Genomic DNA, 25927 nt, shown 5'->3' with positions numbered 1-25927 from the left:
GAAATACCTGACATTCTAAATATTCCTTATACCCCTAGACAAATGTCAGCCAATCAGGATCTTGAACTATGGAAATCCCCTCCCCCAACCTCTGTTATGATAAAAAACCCACCCTTCTTGGGCTCAGGGCTCTGTGCTTACTGAGTTGGCCAGAGAGTCCAAGCTCTGAGCTTGAAAATAAAGGCTCTTTGCTTTTATATATGGGATTTGGTCTCCATGGTGGTCTTTTGGGGGTCCCCATGATCTGGGCATAACATTTGGGGGCTCATCTAGGATGTCCCAAGCCCACCAGGACCACTGCCCATAGAGCCTGAAGCTGGTAAGTGTCTCTAAGTGTCTGTCTGTCCTGTCTGTCTGTGTTCAGTTCTGTTTCTGTGATGCGCCTAAGTCAGATGCACCAGGGAACAGTGATACAAGGAACTGGGAGACATTCCAGACCCCAGTAGCTGGAGTGGAGAGCCCCATATCTGTTTGATTGAGAATGGAGAGCCTCAGATCTGGACGGTATTTGGACACAAAAAGGCAAGCTTTCCTCTTGTGTCCTTGGTCTTCTGTGGTGCCTTTGTTTCTCTATATTTGTGTTTCTGACTGTGACAAATGCTATGGGACAGGCAACTTCTCCTCTGGACTTACTCTTAACTCACTACCAAGATGTTGCCTTGTAGGTTGTAATTTTGTTCTTTTCCTGACTTACAAAAATTATAGACTCTTATTTTAGGATTTTTGAGTTGGTCAGCTGACACTGTTTCCCTGGGGAAATTGTTTGCCTTTCTGTTGGAATGTCCTGCCTATATGAATATGTGAATGTGTGAGAAATGTGGCCACAAGTATGCATGTTTTATGCTTGGGTTTGTGTGTGCATTGTGACTTCCAACAGAAATTGTACATGGACAGCCTTTGGGGCTGGATGGCCAGCAGAAGGGATAGAGGGTCCCTTTGGCTGAACTAGGACAGACTAAGAGTACTCCTACCCTCAATGTGTCCTTGCTCTATGACCAGGAGCACAGGCAGGGCCAGGCAGGGGAGCACACTGTTGTGGTGCCACACGTTAGGTGAGCGGCAGCTGGGACAAGGACTTGGGTCACAATCAAGTGGCTGGGTGCTGGGGCAGGCCATGAGCACTGCAGGGCTGGACACAACAGGTTTGGGGCCAGGCCCCTGCACTGGGAGCCTGTGTGGAGCCAGGTGGGGCTCCCAAGATCTGCCCTGGGGGCTGCCTGCCAAACTTGACCAAGGTTTGGCTCCAAGGGCGGAATGGAATGTCACTGCCTATGGTTGCTAAGCTATGGTGGCTATGGTATAATGCTGTAGCCAGGGCTGCTTTGATCATTCAGATCCAATAGATTCTTCACACTGGTACAGTGTTGATGCAAATTTAAAGTTATTCTTGTCATGGTATATGCATGTATTTCTGTTTGTTTAAAATATTGTAGCTATACAATGTATTCTAAACTACTGAGGGAAACCACAAGAAAGATTTTGGTAAGAGTTTCTGTGTTAAAAGAAATAAGAGAGAAAGCAGGAGACTGGAATAATAACGAGAAGGAAAGGAAAAGAGGAATTTGTCTGAAATAAATGTCTGAGGATTCAAAGAAATGAATTGAAGGTACGTAGAAGGTTGTAGAAGGCCAGAGGGGATGTGAACTATGTTGTGATTTCTCATACCTGCAAATACTGAATTTGAAAGTTAATTCTGGTTGGGTTTCATTTTTAAAATAGCTGATGATTCTTCACTGCAAAATGTTTATGTTAAAATTGGAGATATATACATGTGTATGTATGTGGACATGTATGTGACTTGGATTTAACTCTATATGTGTGAATGTAAGCTAGTTTTAACTGTATGTATGTGTATGTAATTTGGATCTAACTGTGCATATGTGTGCAAGTAATTGTTGTTTTAAAAAACATGTTTTAAACAACAACCAAGTGACTTTCCTCCATCTTGGTTGATGACATCATGATGTAGAGAGCCACATGGTTTTTATAACCTTTTACTAAGGTTATAAAAAATCTACTCAGGTTAACAAAAGCTAACTTAGAGATTTACATGTAAGTACTTATGTCTTTGCCAAGTGTTCAACAGCAAGCTTCTAGAGAATTTAAATAGATGGCTACATGTGTTTAATAAATAAGGTATTTGATACATATCAAAGCTGTACCTCAATGCTTTTATACACAAGAATGTACCTTGCTCTGACAGCTAAACTTTGTAATATAAGAGTCACCCAGGTGATAGTCACCAGAAACTGAGATGTTCATTTCTTGTGCTGCATCAGGACAATGACCTAGGCAAAAGGGCTTGGAATAGCTTCTGATTCCATGAGTCTTGACCCTTTGGAAGTTAAAAAAAAAGAAAATCTTTTTAAAGGGGTAGCCTAGGACCACCTGTATGTCAGATGTTTGCATTGAGATTCATAACAATGGTTAAACTGTAGTTACGAAATAGCAATGGGAAAAATTTTGTAATGGGGAGCTACCATAACATGGGGAACTATGTTGAAAGGTCAAGGCCTTGGAGAATGTTTCTACTTACTCAAGGTCTATTCAGGCTTAAGAATGTATGTCTAGCCTCTTTGTCTTTGCTAAATTTGTTAAGCTTAAGCTATTTGGATAAACTGAGTCATATAAATGTTTTCTATTGATACTAAAAGGAGCTTCAATTGTGAAATTGTTTTTAAGGCTCATACTTAACAGAGATAAAACTGCAATGTTTCTTTCCCAAGGTCAGGCATTTAGATAAAGCTCCCATTCCCTCAGGGGCTTGGAGAAAGTTCCTGCTTGCTAAAAAGGGAGTCACCCTCTTTATCTTTGGTAAAAGGAACTTAGGGCCCTTCCATTAACATATGGCTATTTTGTTTTGTTTTCTTTACTGAACCAGTATTTGATACTAGAAGAGCTTCAATTCAAAATAATTGTTTTTAAGGCTACTTATTGTAGACTGTTAGTGAACACAAGTAAATAGTCAGTTGTCTTATAAATAATCAAGTTCTTTAGTTGTAGTCATGCTAAGTACTGATGTAATTAATTACAGGGATAAGCTTTACTTAGTCCCTTGTATATGTTTTCAGGGTTGTCTATTCAGATATACCTGGACAGTTCTCATACTTCAGAGATCTGCAGAATATGGCATTTAAAATGTTGATCTAAAAGCTTATTATATCAGACAGACTCTCAGATTCTAGCAGTGACCCAAGGTCTCCAAAGAAGATTTTGGGGCACCACAATGTCTCCAACTGGATTATGGCAATGCTGACCACAGGGCAAGATGCCCTAATGCAACACCTGCCACCAGGACCCAGTCCAGACTGTGGACAAGCAGCAGGACACTGGAGAATTGATTGTACCCCTTTTGCCTAGACAAAGTTAGATCAGTCTTCCCCATGTCCTCTTCTACAGGAAAAACTCTCCCTTATGGGCCTGATGGCCAAAGAAGATTGATGCTGTTCTGATACTTGTGCCTCCAATGCAATGGAGACCTGGGTATGGACTGGTCCCTGTCATTTATTGAATTAGAACCTGCTTAGTCTGCACTCAAATTTATCCTTCTCAAATCCCTCATAGTACTGATAGCTAGGCTAGCTATAACTTTGTCATCTTAGCAGCATCAGACAACCAGATCCTTTCACAAGGGTATAGCCAACTTGCTAGCTCATTTTTAAGAAAATGTTCTAAGATATGAAAGTTTAAATAAGTCATGAAGGTTTAAATATGTGTCTGAAAAAAAGAAAAAAGGTCTGAGGTTATGAAAGCTTATAAACTTTGAGGATCTCAGAAAATGATTTAAGACATGAATGCAAGTTATAAAGATTTAAATAAATATTTAGATAATGAGAAATGTATCAGATTTCTCTCCCCTTCTATGATATAAAAGTTCAGAATTTAACATTTATTAGAGTTCTGATAAGCTGGTAGAGCAATGACTGCTTATTGTTCAGTCACAAGCTCAACATTTTAGAATTATTTTCATTGTCATCTAAATATAAACTTAAAAGTGCTTCTCATCAAGCCATAAAAAATTCTCTGTCCAATTCATAGCTGGCTTTCTGAACAGAAGGAAAATTGACATGCTTTTAATTCAAATCTGTAGTTATTGCTAGAACTCAAAGTTGTGTTCACTTCTGCTGTTTTACAGATACCCATCACCTGCTTTGTCTATGATATGGATTTCAGTACAGATTGGAAATACTAATGTATCTAAAACTTCCATGTCATTTTGTAAGATAATTCATATAGGCCTCAGAGGATTAAAATAGTGATAAAACCTGTATCCACTTCACAGAGGTTGGAAGGACTCCATATAAGTACAGCTTAAATTTTCCCCACTTATCTATTCCTATGGATGGTATTTTTTTCTCTCTCCTAGTCTTGGGACTTCTGCACTTCCCAATTACTAAGATTATGGACCTAAAAGTTCCAAATAAGTTCATAAATTTTAACTTCTGTTCCTAGTTTAAAATTGTCTCACCAGGTTTATACTTGGCTGATAGACACCTCCAAGATTCAGTTGCTGACTGCACTGCTCCAGATGATTGATTACAAGCTCTGGACTGTTGTGGGATGTTTTGTATGTTAAATGTGTTGCTCTGATTGGTTAATAAATAAAACACTGATTGGCCAGTAGCCAGGCAGGAAGTATAGGTGGGACAAGCAGAGAAGAGAATTCTGGGAAGTGGAAGACTGAGAGAGTAAGATGCTGCCAGCTGCTGTGATGAGAAGCAACATGTTAAGATACCAGTAAGGCACAAGCCACGTGGCAACTTATAGATTAATAGAAATGGATTGATTTAAGATATAAGAATAAGCCGGGCGGTGGTGGCACATGCCTTTAATCCCAGCACTCGGGAGGCAGAGCCAGGCGGATCTCTGTGAGTTCGAGGCCAGCCTGGGCTACCAAGTGAGCTCCAGGAAAGGCACAAAGCTACGCAGAGAAACCCTGTCTCGAAAAACAAAAACAAACAAACAAACAAACAAACAAAAAAAAAAGATATAAGAATAGTTAGCAAGAAGCCTGCCATGGCCATACAGTTTATAAGTAATATAAGTCTCTGTGTATTTACTTGGTTGGGTCTGAGTGGCTGTGGGACTGGCGGGTGAGAGAGATTTGTCCTGACTGTGGGCCAGGCAGGACCAGAAAAACTCTAGCTACACTGGACTTGCTAAAAGCTGATGTGGACCAGTCCAGCCAATGTGATTGTTCTCTGTCTCTACAGCTGGGTCAGATAGCCACATGCTTCTGACAGATGCCCCATTGCCTAGTCTTTAACTAAGCCTTTTATCCTTTTTGGGTACCCTGACAACAATGCCCCAATGTCAGCTCAAAGAAGTTTTAGAGAAGAATACATCGTCCCATGTTCCCTGCCCAGAATAGGCTGAAATGCTAGGTCAAAAAGGAAACACCCTGGTATAGGGAACAAAATGGCTAACTATAATGCCCATTGACATACCAGGAAAATAGGTTCAGAGTTGTCAATTGATAAATTTATTAACTAGAATGCTTCTGCAATAAGATAAGACACTTGATCTTCTTTGTGAAGAGCCAAAGAGGTATTATATAGCCTTAAAAATTATTATTCAAGGTTATAATCTCATTGTACTCAAAGATCAGAACTACAGGGTCTTAAGAATGGCAATAGATACAGATGTTGTTGCCCTAGAAAAATTTGTTAACTAATGGTTCTTTGGTCCCAATACTCTTAAACCCCTGGGCAGATAGAATTCATGACTGAGTCCTGTCATTGGTACTTGTGAAGTCGGGAATGTGGGGGGGGGGCCCAAAACAGCTTGACCACACAGATGCCATGACAAGCTTAGAGGCCCAGACACAGCTTCTGGCAGGCAACACCTGGACTCAGAAGAAGCAATACCTGACAATCTAAACATCCCCTGTACTCCTAGACAAATGACAACCAATCAGGGTCCTGAACCCTGGAAATCTCCTCACCCCAACCTCTGTTGTGATTAAAAACCCCACCCTACCTAGGATCAGGGCTCGCTTCTCTCACCGCTGCATTGGACAGAGAGGCCAAGCTCCAAGCTTGAATATAAAGGCTCTTTGCTTTTACATATGTGATTCAACCTCTGTGGTGGTCTTTTGTGTGTCCCCATGATTTGTGCATAATACTTCCATATCTTAAAGGTATAGCAGCTCCAATTATAGGAAGGAGGTTTTAGAAATATGAGAAAAAAAAGATATTTTGGCAAATGATCATCAATGATGAAAGGCCCAAAATAAAAATTAAACTAAATAGGATTGAGATGAAAAGATTATTAGATTCTGGTGCTGATATATCTATAATTTCACAAGAATTCTGGAATCCCAACTGGCCTTTAAAAGAAGTCTCCACTCAATTTATAGGCATTAGAACCTTATCTCAGATAAAACAGAATGTAGAGTGGATTAAATGTATAGGGCTTGAATGACAGATAAGGATGTTAAAGCCTTATGTAGCTGATATAGCCATGAATTTATGGGGGAGAGATTTGTTACAAATTTATATTACTACAATTTCAGAAACTGTTTATAAAATGATGTTAAAAATGGGGTATTTTTCTGGAAAAGGTACCAAAAAAAATTGTCAAGGAAATTCACAGGCATTACAGGCTGTCAAACAGCAGGATAAAATAGGAATTGGCTATCCAAATTTAGAGCAAGGGCCAGGGCTGGCAATGCAACTGCTCTGCCTTTAAAATGGCTAACTAATAAGCCTGCATGGATGGAGCAATGGCCCTTAACTAAAGAAAAATTACAGGAGCTTGAACAATTAGTAAAAGAACAGTTAGATGCTAAGCACGGAGAGGAAACCACTAGTCCACTAGTCCTTGGAATTCTCCTATATTTGTAATAATGAAGAAATCTGGAAAACGAGAATGTTGACTGATTTAAGAATGGTTCATAAGATAATTCAACCATGGGATCTTTACATCCTGGAATTCCTTTACCTTTTTTATTACCTAAAGATTGGCTTATTATAGTTATTGATTTACAAGATTGCTTCTTTACTATTCCTTTATAAAAACAGTATAGAGAAAATTTTGCTTTTACCATTCCTACTTATAATAATGCTCAACCAGCAAAAATGATATCATTGGAATGTTCTTTCCCATTGGAATGTTAAATAGCCCAACTTTATGTCAATATTTTGTACATCAACCACTGGAAATGGTGTGTAAACAATTTCTCAATCAATTATTTATCATTATATGGATGATATTTTATTGGCTGCTTCTGATACAGATACCTTAGAAAAAATGTTTGATGTGGCACAGAAATTTTACCCTTTTGGGGATTACAAATTTCTCCTGAAAAAATGCAAAAAGGAGATTCTCTTAGTTATTTAGGATTTAAACTAAGTAAACAAAATTCAGCTGCAAAAGGTACAGATTAGCAGAGATCAATTATTGATTTTCAAAACTTATTGGGTGATATTAATTGGTTGCATCCTACATTGGATTGTCTGCTCAAGAATAAAGTAGCTGGGTGGTGGTGGTACACGTCTGTAATCCCAGCACTTGGGAGGCAGAGGCAGGTGGATCTCTGTGAGTTAGAGGCCAGCCTGGTCTACAGAGCTAGTCTAGGACAGTCTCCAAAGCTACAGAGAAACCCTGTCTTGAAAAACAAAACAAAACAAACAAACAAACAAAAGGAATAAAGTAATTTGTTTCAAATTTTGCAAGGTGACTCAGACTTAAATAGTCCAAGACAATTAACAGCTGAGGCTAAAAGGGAATTAGCCCAAGTAGAACAAAAATTACAAAATGTCTCCAGGCGGTGGTGGTGCATGCCTTTAATCCCAGCACTCCAGAGGCAGAGGGAGGTGGATCTCTGTGGGTTCAAGGCCAGCCTGGTCTACAGAGCAAGTTCCAGGACAGGCTCCAAAGCTACACAGAGAAACCCTGTTTTGAAAAACAAAATAACATAAAACAAAAACAACAATATACCTATGTGGATTGATTAGATCTCACAACTAAATGTATTTTAATAATTGTACCTTCTAGTCATTCCCCTACTGGACTCATTATGCAGAGGGAGATAATATTTTGGAATGGATTTTCCTAGCTCACAGAGTAAAAAGTTAATGATCTAAATAGAAAAAGTTTCTAAATTAGTCATAAAGGGAAGAATAAGACTTCGTCAGTTGTCAGGAATGGATCCAGCTGAGATTGTAGTACCTTATACTAATGCTGACATTGTACAATTGTTGGTGATTAATAATGATTGGCAAAGAGCTTGTAGTAATTTCTTAGGGGAAATTAACAACAAATATCCAAAAAGTAAGTGATTTCAATTTATAAAAAGAACTGAGTAGATTTTAAACCCCTTGGTGAAAAGACCACCTATTTCTAGGGCTCTTACATTTTATACTGGTGCAAATAAATTAGGAATGGCTGGTTATAAAGCAGGAAACATCAGTAAAGTACTTCAAAGTCCATATGCCTCAGTTCAAAAATCAGAGTTATATACCATTCCAATAGTTTTATTAGACTTTAATGAATCTCTCAATATAATTACTGATTCTCAATATGCAGAAAGGGTTATATTACATACAAAAACTGCTGAACTTATTCCTGATAATTCAGAATTAATTTTATTATTTGTACAATTACAACAGGCAATCCAAGAAAGGACTTGCCACTTTATATTACCTATATTAAACCTCATACTGGGTTGCCTGGACCATTAGCAAAAGGAAAGAAATTGATCAATTACTGATAGGAAATATGTTGGAAGCCTCAGAATTTCATAAGAAACATCATGTTAATAGTAGGGGCTTAAAGAAAAAATTTTCCATTACTTGGCAACATGCTATGGAAATTATAAAAACTGTCCTGTTTGTTCCTTGTATAATCAAGTTTCTTTACCTGCAGGAACTAATCCTGAAGGTTCACAAAGAAATGAAATTTGACAAGTGGATATATTTCATATGGCAGAATTAGGAAAATTAAAATATATTCATCATACTATTGATACATACTCTGGATTTCTTTTCTTTTTCCTTTTTTCCAAGCCAAACTGTATCCAGCTTTATTAAAGATACTTTCCATAAACAATCATGGTTTTTCAGGCAGGACATGGGCAGACAATCATTAACAGTATACAAGAACTTCCAAACTCCCTTCTTGTATAGACTACCAAAATCAGAAAGCCACTATAAAACCCGATGAGTCTTCATTCGATGCTTTGAAAAGGGGGAGAGCTTAGAGTGAGGGCTGACAGTTCACATTGAGGATGTTGTTTAACAACTTTTCACAAGCCGACCCTGACTTTCAGGAAACCAAACAAACACGGCAGAATTATCAATGTGAAGATCCACAATCTTTTATAAAAGGAACCGCTGCTCTTTTGAGGACACAATGATACCACTGCAAAGTCCAGATTGCTTGATAGATCGGCAAAACCAATTTTGGGGGTCGGGTTCCAACAGGTTTTGAAGGAAGTTAAGTCTATGTTGATGGTACAGGGGAGGAAGACACAGAAATGAATTTAGAGTTTCCCACACTAGGCCATGGTGGTCACATATGTCAACACCAGGACGTCTCCCCTGAGAGCCAAGAGGAGTCTTTCAATATTAGCAGGGAAAGATGTTTTCCAACATCAGCCATCACCAATTCAGCTTGGGAGACATTTTGTTAGTGACACATGTTCCTCCCACCCCCCCCCCAAAAAAAAATGAAGTGTTCTGTGTGCTAACTACATAGCTTAAGAAAAAAAAAAAGTAAAAAAAATTCTGCATTTTTGTAAAAATTGATAAAAAATAGTATTTCAAACTGTACAGTCACCAGAAGTACACAGTTATCAAAAATGCACACATTTCACTTGGCATCTCCAGCACCTTCAGCTTTTTGTGCCTGGTCTGTTTTGGCATCTCCGTTCTCTGCCGAATTATTCACATCCTTCCCGGCATCGGCTTTCCCCTTCTTCCCTTTGGGGACCTTCTCTCCCTTCTTTGCAGGGGCCTTTTTAGGCTTGGGCTCTGGAGCAGACAACCTTGCAGATCTTCTCTGTGGCTCGTCCGTCATCCTGGCTTTCTCTCCTTTAGTATCCCCTTCAGGTTTCTTTTGGGCAGGGTGGCGGCGGGGGACGTCGGTGCTGAACGCGGGGATGCAGCGGTGCGCGGCTTTGGTCTGTCTGGGGGTCGTTCTCGCTGCTTCTTCACACTGCTCCACATACTCTGGATTTCAATGGGCATCTGCCTTAAGTTCTAAAAAGCCTGATTACAAGTTTATTAAAAATAATGGCTGTAATGGGCTTACTGATACAAATTAAAACTGACAATGCCCCAGGTTATATTGAAAGACCCCCGCTCCATTATGAGGACATGGGGCTTTGGGCCAATGAAATGCTCCCCCCCCCCAATAACTTAGCCTAAGAAACGCCATTCTGAAGGAATCAGAAAAACAGGAGTTCACAGCCGTAGCCAGCCACCCAGCCTTTACAGAGATAACTATGGCCAGCCATCCAGCCTTGAGAGAGATAACTGTGGTCGGCGGCCTTGGGAGAAAAACAGTTGAGTCAAATCAGGATATTTTATGGCTGGCCCCCTGGCCTTGAGGAATAAGCAGCTGGCCTGGGCAAGGCCAAATCAGCCACACACATACGACCCCAAGTTCACCCTGGCCTTCTTTGAAACAACCAATAGGGACCCTGTAACTATGCTTCTCGCTTCTGTAACCGCGCCTCTGCCCCTGGGATCCCATAAAAAGTCCCCCTTGCCCTAGGAAAGGGCGCAAGTCCTCCAAGAGACTTCGCCCCAGGTACCTGGTCTAAATAAACCCTCTTGCTTTTGCATCTGATCTGTGGTTTCGGTGTGTTCCTTGGGTTTTGGGTATCTCTCCCGGAGGAAGATCTCCCCTGGGGGTCTTTCATTTGGTGGCCCGTACGGGGATTGAGACCCCTCCCTGGGACCACCGACCCACCATCAGGAGGTAAGCCGGCCGGCCTTGGTTTATGTCATCCCTGTCCTGTCTGAGTGTTGTCTGTTTGTCTGAATGTTGAATGTTGTTTGTTTGTCTGCGCGCCTGATAATCTGTCTGTGTCAGTGGATCTGAAGGGGCCGACGGGCCCGGACTTCGCCACTGCGACCCTGGAAGACGTTCCACGGGAATCTGAAGTCCCCTCTGGGGCACGGTCTGAAGTCCCCTCTGGGGCACGGTTTTTCTGGTTTTGCTTTCGGTTTGGAACCGAAGCCGCGCAGCGTATGTTAGTCTCATTTGTGTTTGTCTGTCGTTTTTTGTTTTCTGTTTAACCGTTCTCCTCCTAGAAACAGTCATAGGAAGCCGGATCGGTGGATCTCTCCCGCTCCCTGTTCCTCCCGACCCCTCCACCAGCGTGTCGTTTCCTCTCCCCGCGTTCTGCCGCTCTGGCGGTGGCGGCAGCGGCGGGTGCCGGTGCGCCCCGCGCCTCCTCCCGTCCGTGCGGCCGCGGCGCGGTCGCGGGGGTCCGGGGCGGCGCTGGGGGGGGGCCTCCCCTCCTCGCTCCCCGCTCTCCCCGGCGGTCCGCGTCTCCCACGCGGGCGGAGGAGTCCGCCCCGCCGGGCCGCGGTTTTCCGCGCAGCGCCTCGCCTCGGCCTGCGCCTAGCAGCCGACTTAGAACTGGTGCGGACCAGGGGAATCTGATCGCGAAGGCCCGCGGTGGCGCAGGCGGGCGCGGGATGTGGCGGGGGCGCGCAGGCAGGGCCAGGGATGGGGTCGGCGGGGGACTGCCCCCGGCCGGCGACAGCCGCCGAGCGTACTTCCACCTTGGCAGCACGCCGCGCACTGCGCGACCGGGACGGCTGAGAGGGCCCGGTGTGGGGAAGGTGGCTCGGGGGCGGCGTCACCCGTGGACGCCGAGTCACCCTGCTCCGAGTGTTACAGCCCCCCCCCCCCCGACAGCGCCGGAGGGACTGGCGGCTCCTGCAGCGGCCCCCGAACAGCGGAGGATGATGCTCCTGCTCCCTCCCCAATTGCCAGTCGCCTACGAGGAAGGCGGGACAAACCAGCCAAAGACAGCGAGCCTTCCTGGAGGCTCGGAAGCAGGTTCCAGGAGATGATGGAAGACCCACCCAATTGCCTAATGCAGCCTTTCCCCTCACCCGCCCGAATTGGGACTCCGAGACCCCAGAAGGTAGGGAACACCTATGTCTCTATCGCCAATTGCTCTTAGCGGGTCTCCGAGGAGCCACTAGGCCCCCTACCAATTCGGCTCAGGTTACCAGGAAGAGACGCAGACAGCGTTTTTGAAAAGACTTAGAGAGGTAAAAAAATATTTAATAAAAGAGACAAAAAAAAAAAAAGTCCTGGCCACTGTAATGTCTCAGGGACAGGTCAGAGAGGGAGTTAGGACGGGAGATCAAAAAAGGACACTGCTTGACAAAGACCAGTGTGCTTACTGTAAACAGAGAGGACATTGGGCTCGTGACTGATCAAAGAAGCCTCAAGGGTCTCGGAGACCTAAGCCAAGGGCCAGGGACCTCCTCAATCTGGAGGATTAGGGAGGTCAAGGCCAGGAGCCCCCCCCCCAGCCTAGGATAACTCTCAAGATTGGGGGGCAGCCAGTGACCTTCCTAGTGGACACCGGGGCTCAACATTCAGTCCTGACCCATACTGGAGGCTCTCTCAGTGACCACACAGCTTTGGTCCAGGGGGCCACAGGTAGCAGGAGGTATCGAAGGACCACCGAGAAAAAGGTTCAGCTGGCATCTGGACAGGACCCAAAGGGACCTCCCTACAAGTCCTAGCCCTTTGAACTGTTCGTGGACGAGAACTCAGGCTTTGCAAAAGGAATGCTGGTACAGAGACTGGGGCCATGGAAGCCTGGTAGCTGCAGGATGGCCCCCCTGTCTGCGCATGGTAGCTGCCATTGCTGTTTCGCTCAAGGATGCAGGGAAACTGACTTTGGGACAGCCATTAACTGTGTTATCCTCCCATGCGGTGGAAGCTCTGGTCCAGCAGCCCCCAGATCGAGTGGTGTTCAGACCAGTTGTCTCCCTCAACCCCGCAACCCTGCTGCCCTTGCCAGACCCATCCAAGAAGCACAATTGCCTCCAGATTCTGGCGGAGGCCCATGGCACCCGCTCTGACCTAACAGATCAACCGCTGTTGAACTCAGATTTTATCTGGTTCACGGATGGGAGCAGCTTCCTCCAAGAAGGAGAACGGAGGGCCGGAGCAGCCGTCACCACCGAATCAGAGATGGTTTGGACCTCACCACTGCCACCTGGAACATCGGCCCAAAAGGCAGAGCTGATCGCGCTGACCCAGGCCCTCCGGATGGCGGAAGCCCGGAGGACCAGGAACTAACAAAGAAAATGGGGGCGGAATGGAGCCCCGAGCGACAAGCTTACATCATAGATGGACAGAGGCCTTGCCTACCAAGAAGAAGACCGCTAACGTGGTAACCAAGAAACTCCTGGATGACATCTTTCCCAGGTATGGAATACCCCAGATATTGGGGTCAGACAATGGGCCCGCCTTCGTCTCCCAGGTAAGTCAGAAGGTGGCCAGGCTACTGGGGATCGATTGGAAACTTCATTGTGCATACCGCCCCAGAGCTCAGGACAGGTAGAACGTACAAATAAAACCATTAAGGAGACTTTAACCAAATTAACGCTTGCAACTGGCACTAGAGATTGGGTGCTCCTACTCCCCCTAGCCCTTTACCGAGCCCGGAATACTCCTGGGCCTCATGGCCTAACCCCGTTTGAGATCATGTATGGGGCTCCCCCACCAATTGTAAATTTCCTTCACCCTGATATCTCCTCTTTTGCCACTAGCCCTACCCTAGAGGCGCACCTCCAAGCCCTCCAATTGGTGCAAGAGACGGTGTGGAAACCCCTGCCTACCGGGAGCAACTGAACCGCCCGGTGGTGCCTCACACATTCAAGATTGGGGACTCTGTCTGGGTCCGACGCCATCAATCCAGGAACCTAGAGCCGAGGTGAAAAGACCATACACCATCCTGTTAACTACTCCCACCGCACTCAAGGTTGACGGGATAGCGGCTTGGGTCCACGCGTCGCATGTGAAGGCTGCCAAGGAACCCGACGAAGCTGAGGGCACCGAGACATCTAGTTCAACGCTCTCCAAACCCACTAAAGATAAGACTCACCCGGGGGTCCCCTTGATCCCCCTAATAGTCCTCCTGACATTAGGAGGGGCATCACCAGAGAGCCTGTTTCCCTGAAGCTGGCCCTGTTACTGGGAGGAATTACCATGGGCGGAATAGCTGCTGGGGTAGATACAGGGACCGCAGCCCTTATGGAGACCGGCCAATTCAGACAGCTCCAAGTAGCCATGCTCAACAGGGATGATTTAAAAGATGGTTCCAAAGGTCACCATGGTTTATGACCCTTGTCTCCACCATTATGGGCCCCCTAATCATCCTCCTGCTCATTTTATTGTTTGGGTCATACATCCTCAACAGATTGGTGCAATTCATCAAGGATAGTGTTTCTGTTGCCCAGGCTTTGATCCTAACCCAGCAATATCAGAGGCTCAGACAGTCAGAGATGGAGCTAACCCCTTATTCTCCATCCTAAAATGAAAGATTCCATTTGGTACAAAAGAAAATGGGGGAATGAAAGACCCCCGTTCCATTATGAGGACATGGGGCTTTGGGCCAATGAAATGCTCCCCCCCCCCCAATAACTTAGCCTAAGAAACGCCATTCTGAAGGAATCAGAAAAACAGGAGTTCACAGCCGTAGCCAGCCACCCAGCCTTGACAGAGATAACTATGGCCAGCCATCCAGCCTTGAGAGAGATAACTGTGGTCGGCGGCCTTGGGAGAAAAACAGTTGAGTCAAATCAGGATATTTTATGGCTGGCCCCCTGGCCTTGAGGAATAAGCAGCTGGCCTGGGCAAGGCCAAATCAGCCACACACATACGACCCCAAGTTCACCCTGGCCTTCTTTGAAACAACCAATAGGGACCCTGTAACTATGCTTCTCGCTTCTGTAACCGCGCCTCTGCCCCTGGGATCCCATAAAAAGTCCCCCTTGCCCTAGGAAAGGGCGCAAGTCCTCCAAGAGACTTCGCCCCAGGTACCTGGTCTAAATAAACCCTCTTGCTTTTGCATCTGATCTGTGGTTTCGGTGTGTTCCTTGGGTTTTGGGTATCTCTCCCGGAGGAAGATCTCCCCTGGGGGTCTTTCATTTGGTGGCCCGTACGGGGATTGAGACCCCTCCCTGGGACCACCGACCCACCATCAGGAGGTAAGCCGGCCGGCCTTGGTTTATGTCATCCCTGTCCTGTCTGAGTGTTGTCTGTTTGTCTGAATGTTGAATGTTGTTTGTTTGTCTGCGCGCCTGATAATCTGTCTGTGTCAGTGGATCTGAAGGGGCCGACGGGCCCGGACTTCGCCACTGCGACCCTGGAAGACGTTCCACGGGAATCTGAAGTCCCCTCTGGGGCACGGTCTGAAGTCCCCTCTGGGGCACGGTTTTTCTGGTTTTGCTTTCGGTTTGGAACCGAAGCCGCGCAGCGTATGTTAGTCTCATTTGTGTTTGTCTGTCGTTTTTTGTTTTCTGTTTAACCGTTCTCCTCCTAGAAACAGTCATAGGAAGCCGGATCGGTGGATCTCTCCCGCTCCCTGTTCCTCCCGACCCCTCCACCAGCGTGTCGTTTCCTCTCCCCGCGTTCTGCCGCTCTGGCGGTGGCGGCAGCGGCGGGTGCCGGTGCGCCCCGCGCCTCCTCCCGTCCGTGCGGCCGCGGCGCGGTCGCGGGGGTCCGGGGCGGCGCTGGGGGGGGGCCTCCCCTCCTCGCTCCCCGCTCTCCCCGGCGGTCCGCGTCTCCCACGCGGGCGGAGGAGTCCGCCCCGCCGGGCCGCGGTTTTCCGCGCAGCGCCTCGCCTCGGCCTGCGCCTAGCAGCCGACTTAGAACTGGTGCGGACCAGGGGAATCTGATCGCGAAGGCCCGCGGTGGCGCAGGCGGGCGCGGGATGTGGCGGGGGCGCGCAGGCAGGGCCAGGGATGGGGTCGGCGGGGGACTGCCCCCGGCCGGCGACAGCCGCCGAGCGTACTTCCACCTTGGCAGCACGCCGCGCACTGCGCGACCGGGACGGCTGAGAGGGCCCGGTGTGGGGAAGGTGGCTCGGGGGCGGCGTCACCCGTGGACGCCGAGTCACCCTGCTCCGAGTGTTACAGCCCCCCCCCCCCCGACAGCGCCGGAGGGACTGGCGGCTCCTGCAGCGGCCCCCGAACAGCGGAGGATGATGCTCCTGCTCCCTCCCCAATTGCCAGTCGCCTACGAGGAAGGCGGGACAAACCAGCCAAAGACAGCGAGCCTTCCTGGAGGCTCGGAAGCAGGTTCCAGGAGATGATGGAAGACCCACCCAATTGCCTAATGCAGCCTTTCCCCTCACCCGCCCGAATTGGGACTCCGAGACCCCAGAAGGTAGGGAACACCTATGTCTCTATCGCCAATTGCTCTTAGCGGGTCTCCGAGGAGCCACTAGGCCCCCTACCAATTCGGCTCAGGTTACCAGGAAGAGACGCAGACAGCGTTTTTGAAAAGACTTAGAGAGGTAAAAAAATATTTAATAAAAGAGACAAAAAAAAAAAAAGTCCTGGCCACTGTAATGTCTCAGGGACAGGTCAGAGAGGGAGTTAGGACGGGAGATCAAAAAAGGACACTGCTTGACAAAGACCAGTGTGCTTACTGTAAACAGAGAGGACATTGGGCTCGTGACTGATCAAAGAAGCCTCAAGGGTCTCGGAGACCTAAGCCAAGGGCCAGGGACCTCCTCAATCTGGAGGATTAGGGAGGTCAAGGCCAGGAGCCCCCCCCCCAGCCTAGGATAACTCTCAAGATTGGGGGGCAGCCAGTGACCTTCCTAGTGGACACCGGGGCTCAACATTCAGTCCTGACCCATACTGGAGGCTCTCTCAGTGACCACACAGCTTTGGTCCAGGGGGCCACAGGTAGCAGGAGGTATCGAAGGACCACCGAGAAAAAGGTTCAGCTGGCATCTGGACAGGACCCAAAGGGACCTCCCTACAAGTCCTAGCCCTTTGAACTGTTCGTGGACGAGAACTCAGGCTTTGCAAAAGGAATGCTGGTACAGAGACTGGGGCCATGGAAGCCTGGTAGCTGCAGGATGGCCCCCCTGTCTGCGCATGGTAGCTGCCATTGCTGTTTCGCTCAAGGATGCAGGGAAACTGACTTTGGGACAGCCATTAACTGTGTTATCCTCCCATGCGGTGGAAGCTCTGGTCCAGCAGCCCCCAGATCGAGTGGTGTTCAGACCAGTTGTCTCCCTCAACCCCGCAACCCTGCTGCCCTTGCCAGACCCATCCAAGAAGCACAATTGCCTCCAGATTCTGGCGGAGGCCCATGGCACCCGCTCTGACCTAACAGATCAACCGCTGTTGAACTCAGATTTTATCTGGTTCACGGATGGGAGCAGCTTCCTCCAAGAAGGAGAACGGAGGGCCGGAGCAGCCGTCACCACCGAATCAGAGATGGTTTGGACCTCACCACTGCCACCTGGAACATCGGCCCAAAAGGCAGAGCTGATCGCGCTGACCCAGGCCCTCCGGATGGCGGAAGCCCGGAGGACCAGGAACTAACAAAGAAAATGGGGGCGGAATGGAGCCCCGAGCGACAAGCTTACATCATAGATGGACAGAGGCCTTGCCTACCAAGAAGAAGACCGCTAACGTGGTAACCAAGAAACTCCTGGATGACATCTTTCCCAGGTATGGAATACCCCAGATATTGGGGTCAGACAATGGGCCCGCCTTCGTCTCCCAGGTAAGTCAGAAGGTGGCCAGGCTACTGGGGATCGATTGGAAACTTCATTGTGCATACCGCCCCAGAGCTCAGGACAGGTAGAACGTACAAATAAAACCATTAAGGAGACTTTAACCAAATTAACGCTTGCAACTGGCACTAGAGATTGGGTGCTCCTACTCCCCCTAGCCCTTTACCGAGCCCGGAATACTCCTGGGCCTCATGGCCTAACCCCGTTTGAGATCATGTATGGGGCTCCCCCACCAATTGTAAATTTCCTTCACCCTGATATCTCCTCTTTTGCCACTAGCCCTACCCTAGAGGCGCACCTCCAAGCCCTCCAATTGGTGCAAGAGACGGTGTGGAAACCCCTGCCTACCGGGAGCAACTGAACCGCCCGGTGGTGCCTCACACATTCAAGATTGGGGACTCTGTCTGGGTCCGACGCCATCAATCCAGGAACCTAGAGCCGAGGTGAAAAGACCATACACCATCCTGTTAACTACTCCCACCGCACTCAAGGTTGACGGGATAGCGGCTTGGGTCCACGCGTCGCATGTGAAGGCTGCCAAGGAACCCGACGAAGCTGAGGGCACCGAGACATCTAGTTCAACGCTCTCCAAACCCACTAAAGATAAGACTCACCCGGGGGTCCCCTTGATCCCCCTAATAGTCCTCCTGACATTAGGAGGGGCATCACCAGAGAGCCTGTTTCCCTGAAGCTGGCCCTGTTACTGGGAGGAATTACCATGGGCGGAATAGCTGCTGGGGTAGATACAGGGACCGCAGCCCTTATGGAGACCGGCCAATTCAGACAGCTCCAAGTAGCCATGCTCAACAGGGATGATTTAAAAGATGGTTCCAAAGGTCACCATGGTTTATGACCCTTGTCTCCACCATTATGGGCCCCCTAATCATCCTCCTGCTCATTTTATTGTTTGGGTCATACATCCTCAACAGATTGGTGCAATTCATCAAGGATAGTGTTTCTGTTGCCCAGGCTTTGATCCTAACCCAGCAATATCAGAGGCTCAGACAGTCAGAGATGGAGCTAACCCCTTATTCTCCATCCTAAAATGAAAGATTCCATTTGGTACAAAAGAAAATGGGGGAATGAAAGACCCCCGTTCCATTATGAGGACATGGGGCTTTGGGCCAATGAAATGCTCCCCCCCCCCCAATAACTTAGCCTAAGAAACGCCATTCTGAAGGAATCAGAAAAACAGGAGTTCACAGCCGTAGCCAGCCACCCAGCCTTGACAGAGATAACTATGGCCAGCCATCCAGCCTTGAGAGAGATAACTGTGGTCGGCGGCCTTGGGAGAAAAACAGTTGAGTCAAATCAGGATATTTTATGGCTGGCCCCCTGGCCTTGAGGAATAAGCAGCTGGCCTGGGCAAGGCCAAATCAGCCACACACATACGACCCCAAGTTCACCCTGGCCTTCTTTGAAACAACCAATAGGGACCCTGTAACTATGCTTCTCGCTTCTGTAACCGCGCCTCTGCCCCTGGGATCCCATAAAAAGTCCCCCTTGCCCTAGGAAAGGGCGCAAGTCCTCCAAGAGACTTCGCCCCAGGTACCTGGTCTAAATAAACCCTCTTGCTTTTGCATCTGATCTGTGGTTTCGGTGTGTTCCTTGGGTTTTGGGTATCTCTCCCGGAGGAAGATCTCCCCTGGGGGTCTTTCATTTGGTGGCCCGTACGGGGATTGAGACCCCTCCCTGGGACCACCGACCCACCATCAGGAGGTAAGCCGGCCGGCCTTGGTTTATGTCATCCCTGTCCTGTCTGAGTGTTGTCTGTTTGTCTGAATGTTGAATGTTGTTTGTTTGTCTGCGCGCCTGATAATCTGTCTGTGTCAGTGGATCTGAAGGGGCCGACGGGCCCGGACTTCGCCACTGCGACCCTGGAAGACGTTCCACGGGAATCTGAAGTCCCCTCTGGGGCACGGTCTGAAGTCCCCTCTGGGGCACGGTTTTTCTGGTTTTGCTTTCGGTTTGGAACCGAAGCCGCGCAGCGTATGTTAGTCTCATTTGTGTTTGTCTGTCGTTTTTTGTTTTCTGTTTAACCGTTCTCCTCCTAGAAACAGTCATAGGAAGCCGGATCGGTGGATCTCTCCCGCTCCCTGTTCCTCCCGACCCCTCCACCAGCGTGTCGTTTCCTCTCCCCGCGTTCTGCCGCTCTGGCGGTGGCGGCAGCGGCGGGTGCCGGTGCGCCCCGCGCCTCCTCCCGTCCGTGCGGCCGCGGCGCGGTCGCGGGGGTCCGGGGCGGCGCTGGGGGGGGGCCTCCCCTCCTCGCTCCCCGCTCTCCCCGGCGGTCCGCGTCTCCCACGCGGGCGGAGGAGTCCGCCCCGCCGGGCCGCGGTTTTCCGCGCAGCGCCTCGCCTCGGCCTGCGCCTAGCAGCCGACTTAGAACTGGTGCGGACCAGGGGAATCTGATCGCGAAGGCCCGCGGTGGCGCAGGCGGGCGCGGGATGTGGCGGGGGCGCGCAGGCAGGGCCAGGGATGGGGTCGGCGGGGGACTGCCCCCGGCCGGCGACAGCCGCCGAGCGTACTTCCACCTTGGCAGCACGCCGCGCACTGCGCGACCGGGACGGCTGAGAGGGCCCGGTGTGGGGAAGGTGGCTCGGGGGCGGCGTCACCCGTGGACGCCGAGTCACCCTGCTCCGAGTGTTACAGCCCCCCCCCCCCCGACAGCGCCGGAGGGACTGGCGGCTCCTGCAGCGGCCCCCGAACAGCGGAGGATGATGCTCCTGCTCCCTCCCCAATTGCCAGTCGCCTACGAGGAAGGCGGGACAAACCAGCCAAAGACAGCGAGCCTTCCTGGAGGCTCGGAAGCAGGTTCCAGGAGATGATGGAAGACCCACCCAATTGCCTAATGCAGCCTTTCCCCTCACCCGCCCGAATTGGGACTCCGAGACCCCAGAAGGTAGGGAACACCTATGTCTCTATCGCCAATTGCTCTTAGCGGGTCTCCGAGGAGCCACTAGGCCCCCTACCAATTCGGCTCAGGTTACCAGGAAGAGACGCAGACAGCGTTTTTGAAAAGACTTAGAGAGGTAAAAAAATATTTAATAAAAGAGACAAAAAAAAAAAAAGTCCTGGCCACTGTAATGTCTCAGGGACAGGTCAGAGAGGGAGTTAGGACGGGAGATCAAAAAAGGACACTGCTTGACAAAGACCAGTGTGCTTACTGTAAACAGAGAGGACATTGGGCTCGTGACTGATCAAAGAAGCCTCAAGGGTCTCGGAGACCTAAGCCAAGGGCCAGGGACCTCCTCAATCTGGAGGATTAGGGAGGTCAAGGCCAGGAGCCCCCCCCCCAGCCTAGGATAACTCTCAAGATTGGGGGGCAGCCAGTGACCTTCCTAGTGGACACCGGGGCTCAACATTCAGTCCTGACCCATACTGGAGGCTCTCTCAGTGACCACACAGCTTTGGTCCAGGGGGCCACAGGTAGCAGGAGGTATCGAAGGACCACCGAGAAAAAGGTTCAGCTGGCATCTGGACAGGACCCAAAGGGACCTCCCTACAAGTCCTAGCCCTTTGAACTGTTCGTGGACGAGAACTCAGGCTTTGCAAAAGGAATGCTGGTACAGAGACTGGGGCCATGGAAGCCTGGTAGCTGCAGGATGGCCCCCCTGTCTGCGCATGGTAGCTGCCATTGCTGTTTCGCTCAAGGATGCAGGGAAACTGACTTTGGGACAGCCATTAACTGTGTTATCCTCCCATGCGGTGGAAGCTCTGGTCCAGCAGCCCCCAGATCGAGTGGTGTTCAGACCAGTTGTCTCCCTCAACCCCGCAACCCTGCTGCCCTTGCCAGACCCATCCAAGAAGCACAATTGCCTCCAGATTCTGGCGGAGGCCCATGGCACCCGCTCTGACCTAACAGATCAACCGCTGTTGAACTCAGATTTTATCTGGTTCACGGATGGGAGCAGCTTCCTCCAAGAAGGAGAACGGAGGGCCGGAGCAGCCGTCACCACCGAATCAGAGATGGTTTGGACCTCACCACTGCCACCTGGAACATCGGCCCAAAAGGCAGAGCTGATCGCGCTGACCCAGGCCCTCCGGATGGCGGAAGCCCGGAGGACCAGGAACTAACAAAGAAAATGGGGGCGGAATGGAGCCCCGAGCGACAAGCTTACATCATAGATGGACAGAGGCCTTGCCTACCAAGAAGAAGACCGCTAACGTGGTAACCAAGAAACTCCTGGATGACATCTTTCCCAGGTATGGAATACCCCAGATATTGGGGTCAGACAATGGGCCCGCCTTCGTCTCCCAGGTAAGTCAGAAGGTGGCCAGGCTACTGGGGATCGATTGGAAACTTCATTGTGCATACCGCCCCAGAGCTCAGGACAGGTAGAACGTACAAATAAAACCATTAAGGAGACTTTAACCAAATTAACGCTTGCAACTGGCACTAGAGATTGGGTGCTCCTACTCCCCCTAGCCCTTTACCGAGCCCGGAATACTCCTGGGCCTCATGGCCTAACCCCGTTTGAGATCATGTATGGGGCTCCCCCACCAATTGTAAATTTCCTTCACCCTGATATCTCCTCTTTTGCCACTAGCCCTACCCTAGAGGCGCACCTCCAAGCCCTCCAATTGGTGCAAGAGACGGTGTGGAAACCCCTGCCTACCGGGAGCAACTGAACCGCCCGGTGGTGCCTCACACATTCAAGATTGGGGACTCTGTCTGGGTCCGACGCCATCAATCCAGGAACCTAGAGCCGAGGTGAAAAGACCATACACCATCCTGTTAACTACTCCCACCGCACTCAAGGTTGACGGGATAGCGGCTTGGGTCCACGCGTCGCATGTGAAGGCTGCCAAGGAACCCGACGAAGCTGAGGGCACCGAGACATCTAGTTCAACGCTCTCCAAACCCACTAAAGATAAGACTCACCCGGGGGTCCCCTTGATCCCCCTAATAGTCCTCCTGACATTAGGAGGGGCATCACCAGAGAGCCTGTTTCCCTGAAGCTGGCCCTGTTACTGGGAGGAATTACCATGGGCGGAATAGCTGCTGGGGTAGATACAGGGACCGCAGCCCTTATGGAGACCGGCCAATTCAGACAGCTCCAAGTAGCCATGCTCAACAGGGATGATTTAAAAGATGGTTCCAAAGGTCACCATGGTTTATGACCCTTGTCTCCACCATTATGGGCCCCCTAATCATCCTCCTGCTCATTTTATTGTTTGGGTCATACATCCTCAACAGATTGGTGCAATTCATCAAGGATAGTGTTTCTGTTGCCCAGGCTTTGATCCTAACCCAGCAATATCAGAGGCTCAGACAGTCAGAGATGGAGCTAACCCCTTATTCTCCATCCTAAAATGAAAGATTCCATTTGGTACAAAAGAAAATGGGGGAATGAAAGACCCCCGTTCCATTATGAGGACATGGGGCTTTGGGCCAATGAAATGCTCCCCCCCCCCCAATAACTTAGCCTAAGAAACGCCATTCTGAAGGAATCAGAAAAACAGGAGTTCACAGCCGTAGCCAGCCACCCAGCCTTGACAGAGATAACTATGGCCAGCCATCCAGCCTTGAGAGAGATAACTGTGGTCGGCGGCCTTGGGAGAAAAACAGTTGAGTCAAATCAGGATATTTTATGGCTGGCCCCCTGGCCTTGAGGAATAAGCAGCTGGCCTGGGCAAGGCCAAATCAGCCACACACATACGACCCCAAGTTCACCCTGGCCTTCTTTGAAACAACCAATAGGGACCCTGTAACTATGCTTCTCGCTTCTGTAACCGCGCCTCTGCCCCTGGGATCCCATAAAAAGTCCCCCTTGCCCTAGGAAAGGGCGCAAGTCCTCCAAGAGACTTCGCCCCAGGTACCTGGTCTAAATAAACCCTCTTGCTTTTGCATCTGATCTGTGGTTTCGGTGTGTTCCTTGGGTTTTGGGTATCTCTCCCGGAGGAAGATCTCCCCTGGGGGTCTTTCAATATTTCTAGTAAAATGAAATAATTTTTGGCATTACAACATAAAACACATTACAGGGATACCATATACTACAGGACAAGTAATTGTTGAAAGGTCTAATCATACTCTAAAGGAGATGCTTGTTAAACAAAAGGGGGATGTGAGGACCCCCAGGGATAGACTACATAATGCTTTACTAGCCTTAAAGTAACACCAAGGAAACAGGGACAACAGCTGCTGAGAGACAGCAGCTAAAAACTGCTAAATTGGGTCAGCCAATATATTATAAAGATTTTTTAACTTGTTTATGGATCCCAAGAAAAGTGTTAAGATGGGGCTAAGGGTATGCTTGTGTTTCCACAGGATATTAAAAAAATTGTGAATCCCATCAAAATTGATAAAAATCTGGCATGAGCAAGAGGAAGCTCTTGGATGCTTTGCCTGTGGAGATGCATCTGCAAAAGGAGAAACACACAAGGCCTTTGGAGCACACTGCTAGTCCTCCCACCCGGGGACAGCTCAAGAATTGTGTGACAAAGGGGAAACTATAATTTGAATGATTGACTCAGAAACCTTTGAGTGCTACAAATCTGTCCTTGCCATGCTATTGGTGGTAACTATGCAGGTAATGGGGACTGATCATAATTACTGGGTCTTTATTCCTAATCCTCCAATAAATTTAGCAGTAAGTTGGGGAGAGATGGATATTACTGTGGTGGTTAATGAATCTGCTTGGCTACCTGGTCCTTATGGCAACTGAAGACCAGCTCAGCCAATGGAGGAGCATAAAGAGATTAAAAATTACACTGTGGTGCATGAGAGGTGGATCTCTGTGAGTTCGAGGGCAGCCTGGGCTACAGAGTGAGATCCAGGACAGGCTCCAAAGCAACACAGAGAAACCCTGTCAAAAAAAAAATTATGCTGTGGGAGTACAAAGAATTCCTATTTGTATAGAAAATGGAATTCAATGTCTAAATATAACCTTTCAAGTGTGGCTATCTATAGTCAATACTGTTAGGATTCTGCCACTCCAGCTATATGACCACACATGCACAGTTCAGTGCACTGTGTGATTGCACAAATGTGTGTAGCGTGGTCATGCAATCAACGCGTGTGTGGCATAGCTCTGTAAGCCCACTTGTGCATGTGCAAGAGAATTCTTAAAAAGCCGGACACAGGCTCCTCCCTTCTCTTTTGCTCTCCCCCCCCCTTCCTGGCCACGCTCTTTTCTGTTCCCCCACTTCCTCCTAATAAAGCTCTGATACTGGCTTTTGTCATGCCTCTGACCTTTCCTCTATATGCTTCATGCATCTGGTTTTAAAGAATAGAAGATTAATGCTACTGGTCCCATAAATCTACCATTTTGTGAAATGAGGGTTACCAACAAGGAATCTGACTGAGTGCATTGGCAGCAATGTAGGAGAAACCCCGAGTGCTAATTAATATCTCCCATGGAGACATCATTGATTGGAGCCCTTATGGCTCCCCTCAAGGAAATATTCTCACTCATTTAAGATGGAAGTGGTACAGTTTGAATGGAACTGTAGAAATTAGTTCTTCTGTTAATGAACCTATCCAATGGCATGGAATTGGAATGTCAAGTGTCTCCTACAATTTGGAAATTCAATTCAGACTAACTTGTGGAAATTAACAAGTGCCTTCCACCCTCTTAAAGCATGGGAAGGAAAGTTAAACATTAAGGATGATAAGTATATTTTGTCCTTTAGACTAAACCAAAGCCATCCTTTTATGCCATGTGTACCATTACCTTACTTGCTACTAAAGGGGCCTGTACAATGACACCCTAATAATTACAGCATCACTTGTGAATGCTGTACCCTTCATACCTGTGCTAATTCTAGTGTGTCTTTAAACTTAACCTCTAAAAGTTTACACATTTTTAGAGCAAGTCCAGCAATCTGGATACTGGTGAAGTTGTCAAGGCCAAGACAAGACTCACCTGTGATGATCCTGACACAGAAGCTCGCTGAAAGAATATTAGGAAGAACGCATCGAATGGTTGGACTGATTATTGCTGTTATTATGGGAATTATTGCATTGGCTGCTACGGCTGCAACAGCCAGAGTCGCCCTTCATAAAGAAATTCAAACTAAGTTCATTAGAGACTGGCATAAGCAGTCTACAGAACTTTGGACTGAACAAAATAAAGTAGATAATGAGATAGTAAATGAATTAGCTGATTTGAGACAAGCTGTTACATTGTTGGGAGATATGTTAAAAATACTAAAGGAGCAAATAAAATTAAAATGTGATTGGAA

General features: G+C 48.4%; 1 long non-coding RNA gene and 1 pseudogene across 1 annotated transcript; one reads left to right on the top strand and one right to left on the bottom strand.

The window, feature by feature from the left end:
• Positions 1 to 768: 768 nt before the first annotated feature.
• On the top strand, positions 769 to 25927 carry LOC143270224 (uncharacterized). The gene is made up of 3 exons (XR_013047269.1): positions 769 to 1606; positions 24012 to 24273; positions 25553 to 25927. It is a non-coding gene; the product is annotated as an uncharacterized LOC143270224 (long non-coding RNA).
• On the bottom strand, positions 9752 to 10310 carry LOC121831483 (non-histone chromosomal protein HMG-17 pseudogene; annotated as a pseudogene).

This window comes from Peromyscus maniculatus, chromosome 1 (genome assembly GCF_049852395.1).
Source record: "Peromyscus maniculatus bairdii isolate BWxNUB_F1_BW_parent chromosome 1, HU_Pman_BW_mat_3.1, whole genome shotgun sequence".
Lineage (NCBI taxonomy): Eukaryota > Metazoa > Chordata > Mammalia > Rodentia > Cricetidae > Peromyscus > Peromyscus maniculatus.
The sequence above is the reverse complement of the archived record's forward strand: the minus strand, read 5'-3'. Positions and strand labels throughout refer to the sequence as shown.